Here is a 16,233-nt window from a genome sequence, read left to right as displayed (position 1 = left end):
TATCCTAATTTCTCTGCCTTTCCATTTAATTTTACAATTGGCTTGTCTATATCTACAAAATTTCCTGCTGGGGTTGGATTGGAATTATGTTACATCTACAGATCACTTTTATGGGTTGAATTGTGTCCCCCCAAAAGATATGTTGAAGTTCTAACCTGGGCCACATCACCTTAGAATGTGATTTTATTTATTTATTTTTATTTTATTTATTTATTTTAAAATATTTATTTATTTGAGAGGGCGCCTGGGTGGCTCAGTTGTTAAGCGTCTGCCTTCGGCTCAGGTCACGATCCCAGGATCCTGGGATCGAGTCCCACATCGGGCTCCCTGCTCTGCGGAAGTCTGCTTCTCCCTCTCCCACTCCCACTGCTTGTGTTCCTGCTCTCGCTATGTCTCTCTCTGTCAAATAAATAAATAAAATCTTTAAAAAATAAATAAATATTTATTTATTTATTTGAGAGAGAGGGAGAGTGCGCAGCGGGGGAGGGTCAGAGGGAGAGAGAGAATCTCAAGCAGACTCCATGCCCAGTGCATGAGACTGACTCGGGGCTCGATCTCACAACCCTGAGATCATGACCTGAGCTGAAATCAAAGAGTCTGATGCTTAACCAATTGATCCACCCAGGTGCTCCCCAGAATGTGATTTTATTTGGAAATAGGACCATAGTAGATGTATTTAAGATGAGGTCATAGTGGAGCAGGGTGGGTCCTTAATCTAGTATGACCAAGGTCCCTATAGGAAAAGAGACACAGACATACAGAGAGAATGAGTGTGATGAGAGGCAGATATGGAAGTGCTGCAGCTTCAAGCCAAGAACACCAAGGATGTGGGCAAGCCACCAGAAGCTGGAAGAGGCAAGGAAGGATCCTCCCCTAGAGGCTTCAGAGAGACTAATCAAATCCTTTGGATTTCGGACCTCTAGCTTCTCCACCTGTGAGACATGAGTTTCTTTTCTTTCCTTTTCTTTTTCAAGATTTTATTTGTTCATTTGAGAGTGAGAGATCATGAGCGGGGGGTGGGGGGAGAGGGAGAAGCAGACTCCCCGCTGAGCAGGGCACCTGTCACAGGACTCAATCCCAGGACCCCAGGATCATGACCTGAGCTGAAGGCAGAGGCTTAACCGACTAAGCCACCCAGGCACCCCTGAGACATGAATTTCTGTTAAGCTACCCAGTTTGTGTGCTTTGTCAGGGCTACCCTAGGAACTGAGCACAATCGGTATGGGGAGAAATGACAGCTTTGCTCTGTTGGGTTTTCCCATCCATTAACACGGTATGTCCCCCTGTTTATTTAGATCTTGGTTGCTTTCATCACCATTTTATAGTTTTCAGCATAGACATCCTGTGTATGTTGGTTTTATACCCAAGTGTTTCTTGTTTTCCTTCTTTCTTTTTGGATCTATTATAATAGTATTGTCTTTTTAATTTGTTTTCAAGCGTTCATTGCGAGCATAAAGAAATAGGATTATTTTTGTGTTAATCTTGTAACTTGCAACCATGATGAACTCAGTTATTGTAAGTGTTCTAGAACTCTTTTTTTTAAAGATTTTATTTTACTTATTTCTTAAAAACATTTTATTTATTTATTTATTTTAAAGATTTTATTTATTTGACAGGTTGAGACACAGTGAGAGGGGAAGTGGAAGAGGGAGAAGCAGGCTCCTGGCCGAGCAAGAAGCCCAATGCGGGGCTCGATCCCAGGACCCTGGGACCATGACCTGAGCTGAAGGCAGATGCTTAACGACTGAGCCACCCAGGCACCCCAAGATTTTATTTATTTATTTGAGATAGAGAGAGCACAAGCAGTTGGAGGGGCAGAGGGTGAGGGAGAAGCAGACTCCCCGCTGGGCAGAGAGCCTGACACAGGACTCGATCCCAGGACCCTGGGATCATGACCTGAACCGAAGGCAAATGCTTAACCAACTGAGCCACCCAGGCGCACCTTAAATGCTCTGCTCAGCGGGGAGTCTGCTTCTCCTCTTGTCCCTCCCCCTTGCTCATGCTCTCTCTCTCTCAAATAAATAAAAATCTTTTAAAAAACCTGCAAAAAAAAAAAAAGATTTTATTTTTAACTAATCTCTACACCCAACATGGGGCTAAACCTCACAACCCCAAGATCAAAAATCGCATGCTCTTGCAACTGAGCCAGCCAGGTGCCCTGAGTTCTAGAAATCTTTAGCACTTCTGATGGCATTTACTCTCTTTGAAAAAAAATATATTAATTGCTACAAAACATTCCATTATACTTCACTCTTTAGGTTAGCAATTCTCTCCTGCTGGACATTCACGTTGTTTTCTTTTATTATTATTACTATTATTATTAATGATGGAATGAATTTGATTCTGGGACATAAATCCCTGACCTTTTTTCTAACTGTGTGAGAGTAAGGATTCCTAGAAATGGGATTACAGGTCAAAGGGCTGGGCCCTCCTCAAGTACTACACATGGCTCAGCTACTTTCCAGAAAGGTCAAACTAACTCATTCCCATCAGCTACATGTGAGAGCACTCAGCGTGCTGAAACATTGCCAGCACTGGGAATTATCATTTTCAAGCTCTTTGCCATTTGATAGGAGAAAAACAGTATTTCCCTTGCACTTTAAAGTAATCCTTTCTAAAATGCCAACCTGTCCCACCCCTGCTAAAAACCTTCCATGGCTCCCTATTACCTTTGGAATAAAGCCAAGACCCCAGCTGACAGGTAAGCGCCCCAATATCGGCTCCCATTTCCTCCATTGTCAAATTCTGTGGCTTCCTTTCCCTGTACCTGGCACTACAGCATGGCTGGCTCTTTCTGAAACCCACTGCAAAAGCGCCTTCCCTCCAAGGCTCTGCCCATGCTGTCTACTCTGCCCAGAACGCAGGTGTGCTCGCCCTGTCGGCCCCTCCCCAAGGTACCCAACAGAGGTTGAGCATGTCCAATCTGGAGCCAGACTGACTGCCTTCCAGCCCAGCTCTGCTGTGTGGCCTTGGGAAAGTAATTCAGCCTCTCTGTGCCTGCATTACTGCAATTGTAAAGTGGCAGGAAGAATAGCAGCCACTTCAGAGTGTTGTTGGTAAGGATTCCATGAGTTAATAAGAGTACCAGAACCGTGTCTGGCCCTTTGTAAGTATTAATACATCTTAGCTACTACTATTATTACTGTTATTCATAGCTGTCCCCCCCAATCTGGCCTGTCACCCATGGGAAACAGCCCACATCACTCCTCTCACTCCACTGTGTTGCTTCTTAAATGCGCGAGCCTCATGTTTCTCAATGAAATGAAGCTAACCCCACACACCCGTTCAGACTCACTGTGATGATTTTAAAGATCTAATAGGTATCCAAGTGCTTTTGAATGTTGTGTATCACTCTGCTGAGGGTTGTCATCTCTGCCCACCCCTTCTCTTGGGAGGAAGGAGCAGGGTATGAGAGCTGCAATTCCCTGGGTGCCTAGCACCGTGCTGCCTCATTCAGGGCACACCCCGCAGCCCGGCAGTCAGGGCCCTGGCAGGACGCGGAACCCACCCCAGGGGCTTCAAGAGGCTTTAACGGAGGGCCGCTGGTGGAGTGAAGAGGATCCATGTGGGGGACGGGGGGTAGCATCGGCACCAGCAATGGGCAGGACGTCATCGTGTCATTGTGACTCCCAGGGCTGAAAGGGTAAAGGGCAGATGTACGCGGAGCTTGAAGATGCAAGGCAAGTCACAGCCACAGCCGGACCAGGGGCCAAAGCAGGGCCGGGGCCAGGGAAAGAGTACCCTGACTTCTCCTTCCCTCCAATCCCCTTCCAGTGGGTGCTGCCCAACAGAAAGCCAGCTGGCAAGGGGGCCCAGGCCCAGAAACGGTCAGAGCAGGGGAGGATGGAGAGGGTAAGGGGGTGGATGAAGGGGGACTAACAAGCACAGGGGGGGCAGTATTACCGTCCACCACCACCTCCCATTTTGCTGATGAGGAGATTGAGGCCCAGAGACAGGAAGACACTTGCCCACTGTTAGGGAGCTGGTAAGGGGGAGCTGCGAGAGGACAGCAAGCTGGGAGGCATGGTCTCTGGGCCCAGCCTCCTGGAGCAGGCTGCCGGCCCCTGGTGTTAGCAGCGCGCACTGTGGGCAGCGCCCAGGCACCCCTGCCTCCGTCCTCTCCTCCCTCCCTCTCACTGGTCACTTGTCCCTCCCTCTCGCTTCTCTGCCTTGGCCCGCGTGAAGGCTTTTGGTTCTGTCCTTCCTGGGTCTCTGTGTCCTTCTCCACTTTCTCTCTCTCTCCTTGCGATTTCTTAGCCTTCTCGTCTCCGGCTTCCCAGTCTCTGTGTTTCTCTCAGCCTTTCTTTCCTACATGGCTGGCTTCCCATCCCCCCCCCCCCCTCCCCCAGAGCTCAGTGTCTCTGCAACTCTCCTCTGGACTGTCCCCGGTGCCACTCAGTCTCCCATCTCCGCCGCGAGCACCCAGTCCCTGCACGCCCCGCCCCCTGTCGCCGGCCCGTCCCTCCGCCCCTGCGGCTCGGTGGCAGGGCCCCGGGGGCGGGGACAGCAAGGCTGGCGCAGCGCCCGGCCTGAGTCACACGCATGAGGCAGCGTGAGTCAGGCGCGGAGGGAAGTCCCTACGGAAGGGGCTTTCGGAGCCGCAATCGAATCACAGGGAAAGAGAAAGTGTTCGGACGTTCCTTTGACACAGTGACCTTGTGTGAGCCCGAGCCGGGCACACCCCCGACACCCTACCCGCAGACAACAACACGCACCCGCTCCCCCCCGCCCCAGAACCACCACCCCCGGGTGCGCGGCCAGGGTCCCAGAGGATGTCTGTTCCCCGCGCCTCCACCGGGCAGTCCCTCTCCCAGCTTCCAAACGGCGCAGCCAGCACCGCTGGGCAGCGGCCAGACCTCGGCCAGACCTCACACCCCTTCCCCACACCCAGTGCAGGCAGGGTGTCAGGAAGGAGTCCCTGCAGGTCGACCAGGTCACCTTGTGGGGCTAGGCTGTGTGGTAGGAGATGGGTAACTTGGGGTCCTTCAGGGGTGAAAGATCCCCTCCCTCAGGCTCTCCTCCTCACCCTCTGAGACTGGACTGGGATCAGATGGGCTGGATTCAATTAAACAAATCTTTATTGAACACCTATAATAAAATCCAGTGTCCAGCCTCTAAAAACCTGGGATAGGACCAAGAAGACCATGAACAAAATATGTTGACTCCTGCCCTCCGAGAGCAGATATTGAGAAGGGGGGCGTCAATAAATAATAAGCGAAGAATCAAGAATCTAGATCAGCACTGTCCATGTAAATAGAAGGGAAGGCACATATGTGAGCTTTTCTGGTAGCCATATTAAAATGGTAAAAAAGAGGGGCGCCTGGGTGGCTCAGTCGTTAAGCGTCTGCCTTCGGCTCAGGTCATGATCCCAGGGTCCTGGGATCGAGCCCCGCCCATCGGGCTCCCTGCTCGGAGGGAAGCCTGCTTCTCCCTCTCCCACTCCCCTTTCTTGTACTCCCTCTCTTGCTGTCTCTCTCTGTCAAATAAATAAATAAATAAATAAATCTTTAAAAAAATTAAAAAATAAAATGGTAAAAAAGACATACATGAAATGAACTTGAATAATATATTGCATTTAAGGCAATATGCCCAAATATTATCATTTCAACATACAATCAATATACACAAAAATTAGTATTTCTATGTGTGAGGGTTTTTTTTTTGTTTTTTTATCCCAAGTCTTAGAAATCCGGAGTACTTCAGACTTCTGGCACATCTTAGTTCAGACTCGGCATGTTTCAGGTGCTCAGTTGCTGCCTGTGTCTGATGGCAACAGTAATGGGCAGCACCATCTAGATGTCCAATAAAGGGTATGGAATAAAAAAAGTAGAGCAGGGTAAGGGCGTGGGGAGCGAGGGTGGGGGAAGGGCGGGATTCAGAGCACTGAGACCTGGCGCATTCTCAATCCAAGTCACCTGACCTTGCTGAACCCCAATTTCCTCATCTACAAAATAGAGACAGGAATCCTCCCGTGTGGATAGGAGTAATGAGCACTCATTAAATGTTATTTTGGTCCCCACCCCTTCAGCTGTCTGTACTGGTGGCCAGCGAGTTCGCACAGGCTCCCAATCTCAGAGTCACACACCCTCCACCCCCAACACTTAATGGCCACCAAAGGTGGCTTCCTTCCCACCCACCCCCAGTCCCTCCACCTTGTATCTATCTCTACCCCTTGCTATAGCAAGATGACTTAACCTCTCTGGACCCTGCTGTCAACGGTGGGAGGGATACTTAGAGCTCTTGAAAGTACTGTAGACTCCAGGGGCGCCTGGGTGGCTCAGAGGGTGGCTCAGATGGTTAAGTGTCTGCCTTCGGCTCAGGTCATAATCCCAGGGTCCTGGGATCGAGCCCCACATCAGGCTCCTGGCTCAGCGTGGAGCCCACTTCTCCCTCTCCCTCTGCCTCTCCCCCTGCTCATGCTTTCTCTCTCTGTATCTCTGTGTCTGAAATGAATAAATAAAATCTTTAAAAAAAAAAAAAAGTATTGTAGACTCCAGGGGACCAAGCCACAGCTTAAGCTGAACCCAGGCCAATGCCAAGGCAGGTGGGGGGGGCACCAGGTGCCAACTTCATCATACTGGGTAGGTGAATTCCATCTCTGAGAACTAGGAGAAGAATTTCTGCCTGAGAAAGACATCCCGCTCCCCAAACCTCCCACCAAGGGCAAAAGTGCCACAAAAAGAGATGCATAGGAGCTGTGGGCAGAGTCCAGGAGCTGGGGGTTGAGGAGAGAGGGCCCCAAGCCCCAGGGGTTGCTGTGGGAGGGGTTCTGGATCACCTTTATACATCCACCTTCAGGGCAGGTAGGCCAGCAGGCCAGTAGGCCCACAGGCCCAAGTGAAGGCCAGGATCAACAATTAGCCCCTTCCTGGGGGACTCCAAGGCTGGGAAGAGGCAGGAGCAAGGCTGGAAGTGGGGGATGGGAGCAGTCCCAGAAGTGGCCCAGACAAAGGAGGCAGCAGGGTCTGGGCTTGGGATGCAGACGGCCCTCGCCCCTCACCCCACCCCACCCCCAAAGCCTGGGAATTGGCAGGGCACCCTGGATGGTGACCCAGAAACCTGGCTGTCAGCAGCTCCTGCCTGGCACTGCCCACATCGAGCTCCACTGCTTCCCGCAGGAGTCCCTAGCAGCTGCCAGTGGGGCAAGTCCTTGGATTTTCTCTGCCCACCGGCTCCTTCCTCTACCCCTAGGGACCCACCCCAGACTCTCTAAGGTGGCCCAGATCCTAGTCTCTGTATTTCCGGTCATCCATACCTCAGAGTGGGGAAAGGGGAGGGGGTGTCCAAGCCTAGGTTTACCCTCAGACTGACACTGCCCACCAGGGCCATTCAGGTATTCTAGTCCCGGAGGACCACCGACCCCCTAGCGGCTGGGTTCCTAGAAAGTAAGAAAGAAAGTCAGAACACAAAGAAGGGCGCCACTCAATTCGCGGTCAAGGCTGGGCCTAGGAGGACCTACGACCCCCAGGCCTCATGGGGTGGGAGAGAGGCCTGAAGGCTGGGTGAGCAGGGAGTAACGAGGTTGAGGCCGGCGTGGTGGGGAGGGGAGCCGACCAGGCCCGTGCGCCCCCGCCGCCATCTCCTAGCCAGATTCCAGACCAGCAGGCTCGCCCTGCTCCGCCCGCCTCCCTCTTCCTCCGCCCTGCCGCCAGTGGCTACCTCCCCTCCCCCAGCCCGCTTCTCTCCCCTCCCCCAGCCACCCACTTCCTCCGCCCCTCCCCCAGCCCCTTTGGCTCTCATTCATCCATCCATTCACCAAACTTGTGCTGAGCGCCAAGGCCCCCTTAGGCCCTGGTGCGAGGCTCGCGGGTGGGGAGAAGAACAAAACAAAGCCCTGGAGGATTCCGACAAATCCCGGGCCTGGTGTTGGCTCCTCCCCTCACCCCCAGCCCACCTCCTCCTCAACCCAGGCCCCCCGCCCTTCGACCTCCACCCTGCTCGCCTTTCTCTCAGACTCGGGCCGGCCTGTGGGGCCGTGAGCCCAGACCAGGCATCCCACGTGCTGCTGGGATCAGGCGGGCAGCACGTCTTCCTGCCTATCCCCACTATGGAGACCCCAGAGCCATGCTCTCAGCCCTAAGAAAGGTTCAGGGTGGCCTGGAGGGGACAGAGCACTGGGGGACCCAGGACACATGCCAAATGGAGCCACACTCCACCGCCAGAGGCGGAAGGACCCAGCTGGGACCCCTGCAAGCCCAGAGCTCGGGTAGGAGGGAGCCTCCCCACAACAAGCGGTGGAGGGCAGTCACTCTTGAAGGCTTCAGGGGTCATATTCCCCTTCCGCAGCCCCAGCCTTTAGTCAAGGAATAGAGACAAGAGAAACAACAAGTTAAAGACCACAGGAGATTCTCCTGAACCCTCGGGGCATGTTCCCAAAAGAGTGTGACAAAGGTGAGAGCAGGTGGCTAAAGCTACAGGCCTTGGGTCCCCAAGTACTAGAGCTGGTTAATGAACTGACATGGACATCCAACCCCAGAGGGCATGTGGCCTGGAGAGACACCCAGCCTGGGGCCTCAAGCTGGACTCCAGAACACACTCCAGCCCCCAGAGAAGAGGGTCCCTTCAGGCCCCACAGAACAGGGTCCCAGGCCCGCAGTCGCTGCCCTAACACTTCCTTCCTCTGGCTCACACGGTTGGGGCTTTCACAGACTATAGGGCTTTAAAGTGTGTGCATTTTCAGCCGTTCTGTTTGGGGCACCGTACCTGCAGAGCCTGTTGCACTTGGACGTTGTCAGGTAGCTCCTTTAAATCTTACACTCACCCAAAGCACACTCTGGAGAGCTGCCACCACTGCCCAGCCACCAACAAGCCACCCAGCCGGTCCACCCCAGCCAAAGGGCCAAGATGGTTGCCAGGTGGCTGCCAGTTCCTGATGACTAAACCTGAGACCAAGGGGGGAAAAAAAAACATTTCCCCTGATTGCTGGCAAACCAAAAGACCTAGAGGTAGTGCCCCCTAGAAATGAGTCTGTGCAGATCACATGACAACAATGGTACAGTGATTTTAACACAGTGAGACAAAAAGTGGATGTCTCTGGAAGGTGCAGAAGCCCCATCTCGGGCTGGGCCACCTGGTCACTCCCAGGATGATCTGCTGGGTTCCTTGCCCTTTTCTCTGTCTTGAGGTTTGGGGACCGATGTCCTATCCCCAACCCAGTGCCCTGTGGCTTGGCCTTTGTGAGAACAGAAATCACTTTGGTTAATCATTCTTCATTCAACACTTTTTTTAGATTTGAACACTGTGTGAGACCCTGGGGATACCCCTGTGAATACAACACATCAGATCCTCCTCTGGCCTTCCAATGGGGAGCACTGAACAGGAAACAAACATACTACTTTTATTGATGGTTGTTAAGTAGAAAAATCATATAGTATGTGAGAAATTGTTAAATGTTGGGGCGCCTGGGTGGTTCAGATGGTTAAGTGTCTGCCATCGGCTCAGGTCATGATCCCGGGGTCCTGGGATCGAGCCCCACGTCGGGCTCCTGGCTCAGCGGAGAGCCTGCTTCTCCCTCTCCCTCTGTCTCTCCCCCTGCTTATGCTCTCTCTCTGTATCTCTGTGTCTCAAATGAATAAATAAAATCTTAAAAAAAAAAGAAATTGTTAAGTGTTATGGGGGGAAAACATGATAAAGTAGATGAATGATTGCAGGGGCAAATGTGCAATTTTACACAGTATGGACAGTAATACTGAACAGAGACCTGAAGGCAGTGACAGGGTGAGCCCTGAGAATATCTACAGGAAGAGCAGGTCAAGCAGAGGGAATGGCAAGTGCAAAGGCCCTGAGGTGAGCTCCTGCCTGGCAGGTGCAGGTGTGGGGAATATCAAGGAGGCTGGTGTGGCTAAAGGAGAGCAGCGGGCAGGTGATGAGGTTTGGGGGTGGGGCAGAATGCAGGGCCTCGTGGCCCTTTGTGAGGACTTCCTTTTTACTCTGTGAGATGGGAACCCTTGAAGGATTTTGAGCAGAGAGGTGGGACATGCCTTATGTTTTAGGTGGAAAGAGATTTAATACCAGGAATTAGGTGCTTATAAAACCGTTGGAAGGACCAAAGGAGCTGACTCTAGGCTAGGCCTTCTGAAACAACACAAATGAACTGCCTCCCTCTGCTCGGATCCGGGATGGACTGAAGAGGCCCCACCTGAGTAGCTGAGCTGTGACCCAGGGGCAGGAGTCCCCTCTGCCCCCATACTTGCCTCTTGACCCCCATAAAGCTGGTGACTGGACATTGTATGTGCTACAGAAAAACCCGAGTCCCCACAGCCCACAGAGCAATATTTCCCTCTCCTTGCTTCCTCCAAATTTCACTCTTTCTTTGGTGGGACCTAATTCACATCCAAAACTGTGTAGGGAATGGGAATTGGGGGGGGGGGGGGGGCATTTCAGCAGGTACTGCACTGTTGGAAGTATATTGCCATGTACTTGTCTGCCCCCCACCCGGCCCAAAGTACACCACTTGAAGACTGGGAATGGGTAGCTACCTAGTTCAAGGCCACATCCCTGGTGCCTCTCTTGGTGCCTGGAGGGATCCATCTGGCAGGCCTAGGAGAAAGCAGCAAGCCCACCCAGCCTGGGAATAGAAAGCTGTTTCATCTCCCTGAGCCTCAGTTTTGACACCTGTATGATAGGGGCAACAGTATTACTGACCTGGGAGGGGTATTGAGGGATCTGAGAACACATATGCATTTAGTATGTGCTCATAAACTCCTTTTCCTGGGGGTTTTCTGAGGCTGGAGAGGAGCAGGGCTTTCCTGGGTTTCAGCCCTGAAGAAGAAAGCTGACAAAGTCCATGCAGCATGGGTAGCTGGCTCAGGGCACGGGGGTGCCTGCCTCCTGGGCCTTCCAATTCATTGGAGAGGTTTTCCCTTGAAAGTTGGAAGCAGAAGAGGCTCTCCTCCCATTCTAGGCCAGCCAGGCCTCCTGGCAGCAGAACTTGTGGTCAGCAGGGCCTGGAGACCTGACCCTGCCAGATGACCAGATGTACTAGAAGCTGGGTGACTCTCCGAGAGAGTGGTCAAACACTGTGCACCAGGGTGACCCTATATTTGACTTGCGTGGGTCTATCCTGGTTGATATGGCCCTGGGTCACTCCCGGTTAGGATGGACCAGGCCAGGTTTACGCCCATTGTCTGGTCACGACTACTGCTAAGTACCCCCTTTTACTTGTAAGTGTCCTGCTCGCCTGTAATAGCTGGGCGTACCTATCCTGTGATCCAAGAATTCTTTCCCTAGGCATGTACTTAGCAGAAATTTACACATCTAATCACCAAGACATATTCTGGAACATTCACAACGGTACTATTTGTAATAACCCCAAACCAGAGTCCATCCAAATGCCCTTCAACAGAATAGATACATAACTGTGCAGCAAGGAGAAGGAACGTTCTGCAGTCACATGCCACGACGTGGATGAAACTCAGACATAATGTTGAGCAAAGGAAACGAACCCAGGAGTATGTCACTTAGTGGTTCCACCCATACAACGTATGTAAAAGGGGAAAGTACAGGAAGCTCTTAGAAGTGGGGATGGTAGTACCTAAGGGGAGCTGGAGATAGTTTCTTGATCTGGGTGCTGGTGACACAAGGGTGTTCCTTCTATGAAGATGCATTGAGGGGGGTACCTGGGTGGCTCAGTTGGTTAAGCGTCTGCCTTTGGCTTGGGTCATGATCTCCCGGTCCTGGGATCGAGCCCTGCATCGGGGACTCTGCTTCTCCCTCTCCCTCTGTGATCTCTCTTGCTCTCACTCTCTCTCAAATAAAGTCTTTAAAAAAAAAAAAATGCACTGGGACGCCTGGGTGGCTAAGTTTGTTAAGCATCTGCCTTTGGCTCAGGTCATGATCCCAGGGTCCTGGGATCGAGCCCCACATCTGGCTCCTGGCTCCTAGCTCGGCAGGGAGCCTGCTTCTCCCTCACCCTCTGCCTCTCCCGTGCTCATGCTCTTTCTCTCTCTCTCTCTCTGTCTCAAATGAATAAATAAAATCTTAAAAAAAAAATGCATTGAGCTGACACAAGATTGTACATTTTCTGCATGTACACTTTTCATCAGTAAATATTTACACTTTAAAATATCCTGGTTTGGGCAATAGGCTAAACTATTCTTGTTCCTCTTCTTCCCACCTCCTCCCATCTACCTTTCATGTTGCGCTGGACATAGAACATTTTCAAACCTCACCCCTGGGACTTGCAGAAAACCTCGACTAACCCAAACACTACATGAAACCGTTCACAGTGGTCTTTCTCTCGACTCTTCTAAAAGCTGTAACTGACTCAGAAGATGTAAATTGAGAAGTAAATATGCTGACTGGAGAGATGTACTGAGACATGAATCCCTAGGGAAGGCTTAAGGGACACCCCAACCTACTACAACCTCTGCATTTCCAAGCTTGGACTGGGAGACTGTCAGGCTCCCACCACTTAGCAAGGCTGGGGAAGAACGAGCAAACATCAGGAAGAAGTGCAATAGCTCAGGTGAAAATGAGCTTAACCTTCAGCTGTCCTGAAATATAAAGTTGATCGGAACTCCCCATTCCTGTCGGGTTCCTCAAGTTCACTGGGTTGTCCTTGTGGAAACTGCGTAACTCAACTCTGACAATAAGAAAATGTTTCATGTGGGAAGACCAGTTCTGACATGACCAATTCCCCTGGGACTCCTCAGGCCTTGACCAACCAGGTTGATGCCCCAGGCCTAGAATAGCTTTCTTCCTGCATGCTCCCCATAGCTGCCCACTTATCCAAATGCCATCAAGGCCAGCTCAAGGCCTGCTCTGGCCCATCTCCTCCAGCAGACTAACTTCCCTGACTACCCTGAGCTCCCATCCTCTCTCCCTCTGTAGCACCTCCTGAGCCTCTGTTTAAGGGCCTGACCCCCTAGTCTTAAATTTCAAGAGCCCAGGGAACTTTACTTTGTTCACTGCTTGTACCCTAAAAGTTTGGACCAGTTCTTGGTACACGGTACGTTCTCAATAAGTATTGAATGAATGAATGAATGAGTGAATGTACTCTGCCTCATAGCACCACCTGGATTGCTCCTTAGCTTTCTCTGGTGTATTCCTGGTCCTGATTCCTCTAAATATGAAATTTGCTGGAGCAGAGACTAACTTATTTATCTTTTTTCTCTCTACCCCTCACCCTGCTGCTTAACACTTAATGAAAGAGGAAGGAAAGGAAAGGAAGGGAATTCAGGGCATCTCTAATCCAGAAAGCATGGAGGTCAGTGGGTAGTTAGGTGGATTACAAGGGTGTGGGCAATCCTGAAGAGAAGCAAGCTACCATATTTGCCCACAAATTTATTTATACCTGCCTCCTTCTAAAGAGGGTTTGAGGTGGCTTACAAAAATACACGTAGTACAAGGTAAAATAACAAGTCGGTGAGAAAATCAGGACGAGGGGAAAAATAAAAGTAGGAAAAATAAGATCAAGTCGGCTTGTTAGAAGTGGGCCAAAAAGTTGGCCAAGTTTTCCCACAGCCCCTGGAGGCTGAAGTCCCTCTCCCTTCCCCACCTCCCTCAGGGAAGGCCACAGGACACAAGCCACGCGGAAGGCAGAGCGGCCCCAGGTAAGCTGCGTCCCGGGAAGGGGCCTACGAGGACCCTTCCCACGCCCTCCCAGGCCGTCAGCCTCAGAGCTCGGGCCGGGCAGCCCAGGCGGCCTCGGGGAGGGCTGTGTCTGAGGGGCGCGCGGTTCTGTGGGGGCTATCCCCGGGCCTGACACGGGGGCCCGGCTTGCTGGCGGGGAACCGTGACCTGAGGGAAGTAGGGCAAGAACTGAAGGCTCGTTCTTCCACTCAACGCTGCAAAGGTTCTCGAGCTAACTCAATGCCTCCAGCCAACTCAACTCGCGGCCTACTAAGCGCGCGCCCGGCACGCAGGGCACAAAGATGGAGGGAGCAGCGCGCCTTCCACCCCGCCCCACCCCCACCCACCGGCTCCAGACAAAGGGGCAGGCCGCCCCTCCCCCAGCCTCTCCCTGGCGTTCCCCTCCACCCTCCTCTCCCCTCCGGCCGCCCTTCGGTGACTTCCTTTCCCCTCCAGGGGCAGCCTGGGCACTTCGCAGGAACTGCGTTTCACCTGGGCGCGGGGCGGGGAGCCAGCGCGCGGAGGGCGGCCTCCCGGCCCACCCCGAGCCCCGGCCCCGGCCGGCCCCAGGCCCGCGCCCTCCTCTTTGAACCCGCTCCGAGGGCCCCCAGCGCCTTCCCGCCCAGGCGCCCCCGCCCCCACCCAGCCGAGCACGTGCTGCCCCCGGCCCGGAGCGCCAGCCCGCCGCCCCGGGTGGGGGCTGGGCCCACTCCCGGCTCTGCTCCCCACCCCCACCGGAAACATTCCTGAAACATTCCTGAAAGTAGGAGGCCCGGCCCCTCCGGTTCCCCCACCCCGCCTCCACTCCGGGCTCAGGGTTTTCCTGGCGTCCCCCTCCATCGGCGGCTCGCCCCCTGAGGAGGGGGCTGGGCCGGGGCTTCGGCCGACCGGGGAGGAAGAAGGGGAGCAAAGAAAAACATGAGTCACAGCCGTGTGTCACTGGGCCGCATTGCATTTCCCTGCATCACGGGAGGTGTGGAAGGCCGCCTCAGGGACCAGGGGCGGGGAGGTGCGCCCGAAAAGGCCCCGGGCCCGGCCTGCAGGGCGCGCCGCTCTAGACAGCGCCCTTTCTTTTCCCACCGCCCTCCCCGCCATCTTTCCCCTTTGGCTTCCTTCTCATTCGTGCAACAAGTCTTTGTTGTGCCAGGCGCCGGGCGGGCCAGGCGTGGCGGGTATGGCTTGCGTAGACCAGTCCCTGCCCTCAAAGTGCTTCCAGGCGACCAATGGCTCACGCTTTCTTATTTTTCTTAAAAGTCACAGCGGAGAGGGCCAGGGCACAAAGTGGGAAGGCATCCCCAAGACACCATCCAGGTTACCTATAGGAATGAGTCCACCCTCAGGTTTACCTGCAAGCGAGCCAATCGTTTGTTTCGCTTGGAGGCTGCACCTTGATTACGGCTCACTCGCGGCCATTAATAAGCGAAAACTCGGGATTTCACAAGTTTCACGTTTGTATTTCACAAGACTTGTATTTCACCAGTCAGCCACACGCAGGTTGGCACTGAAATGCACATGCTGACACCTGTCCGCCCAGGGGAAATCTATGAGCCGCGTAGCTGGGCGCAGGGGGCGGCGGGTAGGCCGCGGAATTCTCACAGGCGCGTTTCTCTCCACCCCCTCCCGCCCGCGCGGACCCCGCAGGCACGAACGCCCGCCCACATCCAACGCGCTCCGCGGGCGTCAGGCCCATACGCCCGGAAGGCCCCTAGAGGTGACTCTCCCGGGGACCCCCCCCCGTTGCAGGCCGTAAGGACGTCCTCCCCTCCCACCCTCCGCGAAAAGCTCCCCGATGCTCCCCCTCTGTGCACCTTCCCATGTCTCCCGGCCCGGGACAGTGGGGAGTGGGTCGTCGCCTCGGGTTCCCAGCCCAGGCCTCCCGCGCGCCCGCCCCCAGGCGCCCGGCACCGCACGCCCCTCCCCGTAGTCAGCACCCACCCGCGCGGCGGCGGCGGCTGGCGGGCGGCCGCCCTTTTAAATCCCCGGGCTCATTTGCATGGCCCCGCCCCCCACAGTGACACGGCTGGCGCGGGCGGGCCCGTCCCCCCTGCCCCTGGGTCGCTCTTTTTAAGCTCCCCTGAGCCGGGGCTGCGCTCCTCTAATTGGGACTCCGAGCCCGGGCTATTTCTGGCGCTGGCGCGGCTCCAAGAAGGCGTGAGTTCGCGGCCCCTCCGGTGGCTTCTTTTTTTTTATATCTATCATTTAATTAAATTATTTATTTCTTGAGGCCGCGCACGGGCCGTGCCTAGCTTCCTGCCCCTCGCCATCCTTCGGGGGAGGGTGAATATTTTTGTCCCCCCGCCTGGATGTGACAGATAAATACCCCGCGGGGGCCTGGGCGGCGAGCACGCGGCGGCGGCGGTCTCTGAGCGCCTCTGCTCTCTCTCCTGGTTTCAGATCCGCATTTGCTACCAGCGGCGGCGGCGGCGGCGGAGCCAGGCCGGTCCTCAGCGCCCAGCACCGTCGCTCCCGGCAGCCCGGAGCGCGCACCGCAGGCCGGCGGCCGAGCTCGCGGTGAGTCGTCCCCGGGGCCCGCGGCGGCGGCGGCGGAGGGGGGCGCCCGCGCCCCCGCCTGCACGCCGCCCCTCCTGCAAGCCGCCCAGGGCTGCAGCGCGCGCCTCCGGCTTTATTCCCAGGCCGGGGCTGCGCGAGCCGCCGGCGGGG

General features: G+C 54.3%; 1 protein-coding gene and 1 long non-coding RNA gene across 4 annotated transcripts in view; one reads left to right on the top strand and one right to left on the bottom strand.

The window, feature by feature from the left end:
* Positions 1-5,395: 5,395 nt before the first annotated feature.
* Positions 5,396-7,658, bottom strand: LOC141371186 (uncharacterized). Its single transcript, XR_012375939.1, has 3 exons — positions 7,256-7,658; positions 6,251-6,443; positions 5,396-5,792 (listed from the first exon to the last, which is right to left on the bottom strand). It is a non-coding gene; the product is annotated as an uncharacterized lncRNA (long non-coding RNA).
* A 7,911-nt stretch (positions 7,659-15,569) lies between these two features.
* The window catches only part of HMGA1 (high mobility group AT-hook 1), a 9,481-nt gene continuing 8,817 nt past the window's right edge, over positions 15,570-16,233 (top strand). For 2 of the 3 annotated variants that reach the window (XM_025862265.2, XM_025862264.2), the window contains exons 1-2: positions 15,570-15,723; positions 15,967-16,083. The gene's annotated coding sequence lies outside the window, so the exon portion shown is untranslated. The remainder of the gene's footprint in view (positions 15,724-15,966; positions 16,084-16,233) is intronic. The other variant, XM_073884965.1, reaches the window with a different exon arrangement.

Source organism: Callorhinus ursinus, unplaced genomic scaffold (genome assembly GCF_003265705.2).
Source record: "Callorhinus ursinus isolate GAN/ISIS: 27379988/994484 unplaced genomic scaffold, GSC_fseal_2.0 scaffold59, whole genome shotgun sequence".
In the NCBI taxonomy this organism is placed as follows: domain Eukaryota; kingdom Metazoa; phylum Chordata; class Mammalia; order Carnivora; family Otariidae; genus Callorhinus; species Callorhinus ursinus.
Note: the sequence above shows the minus strand (reverse complement) of the source record. Positions and strands in the feature narration are given on the sequence as shown.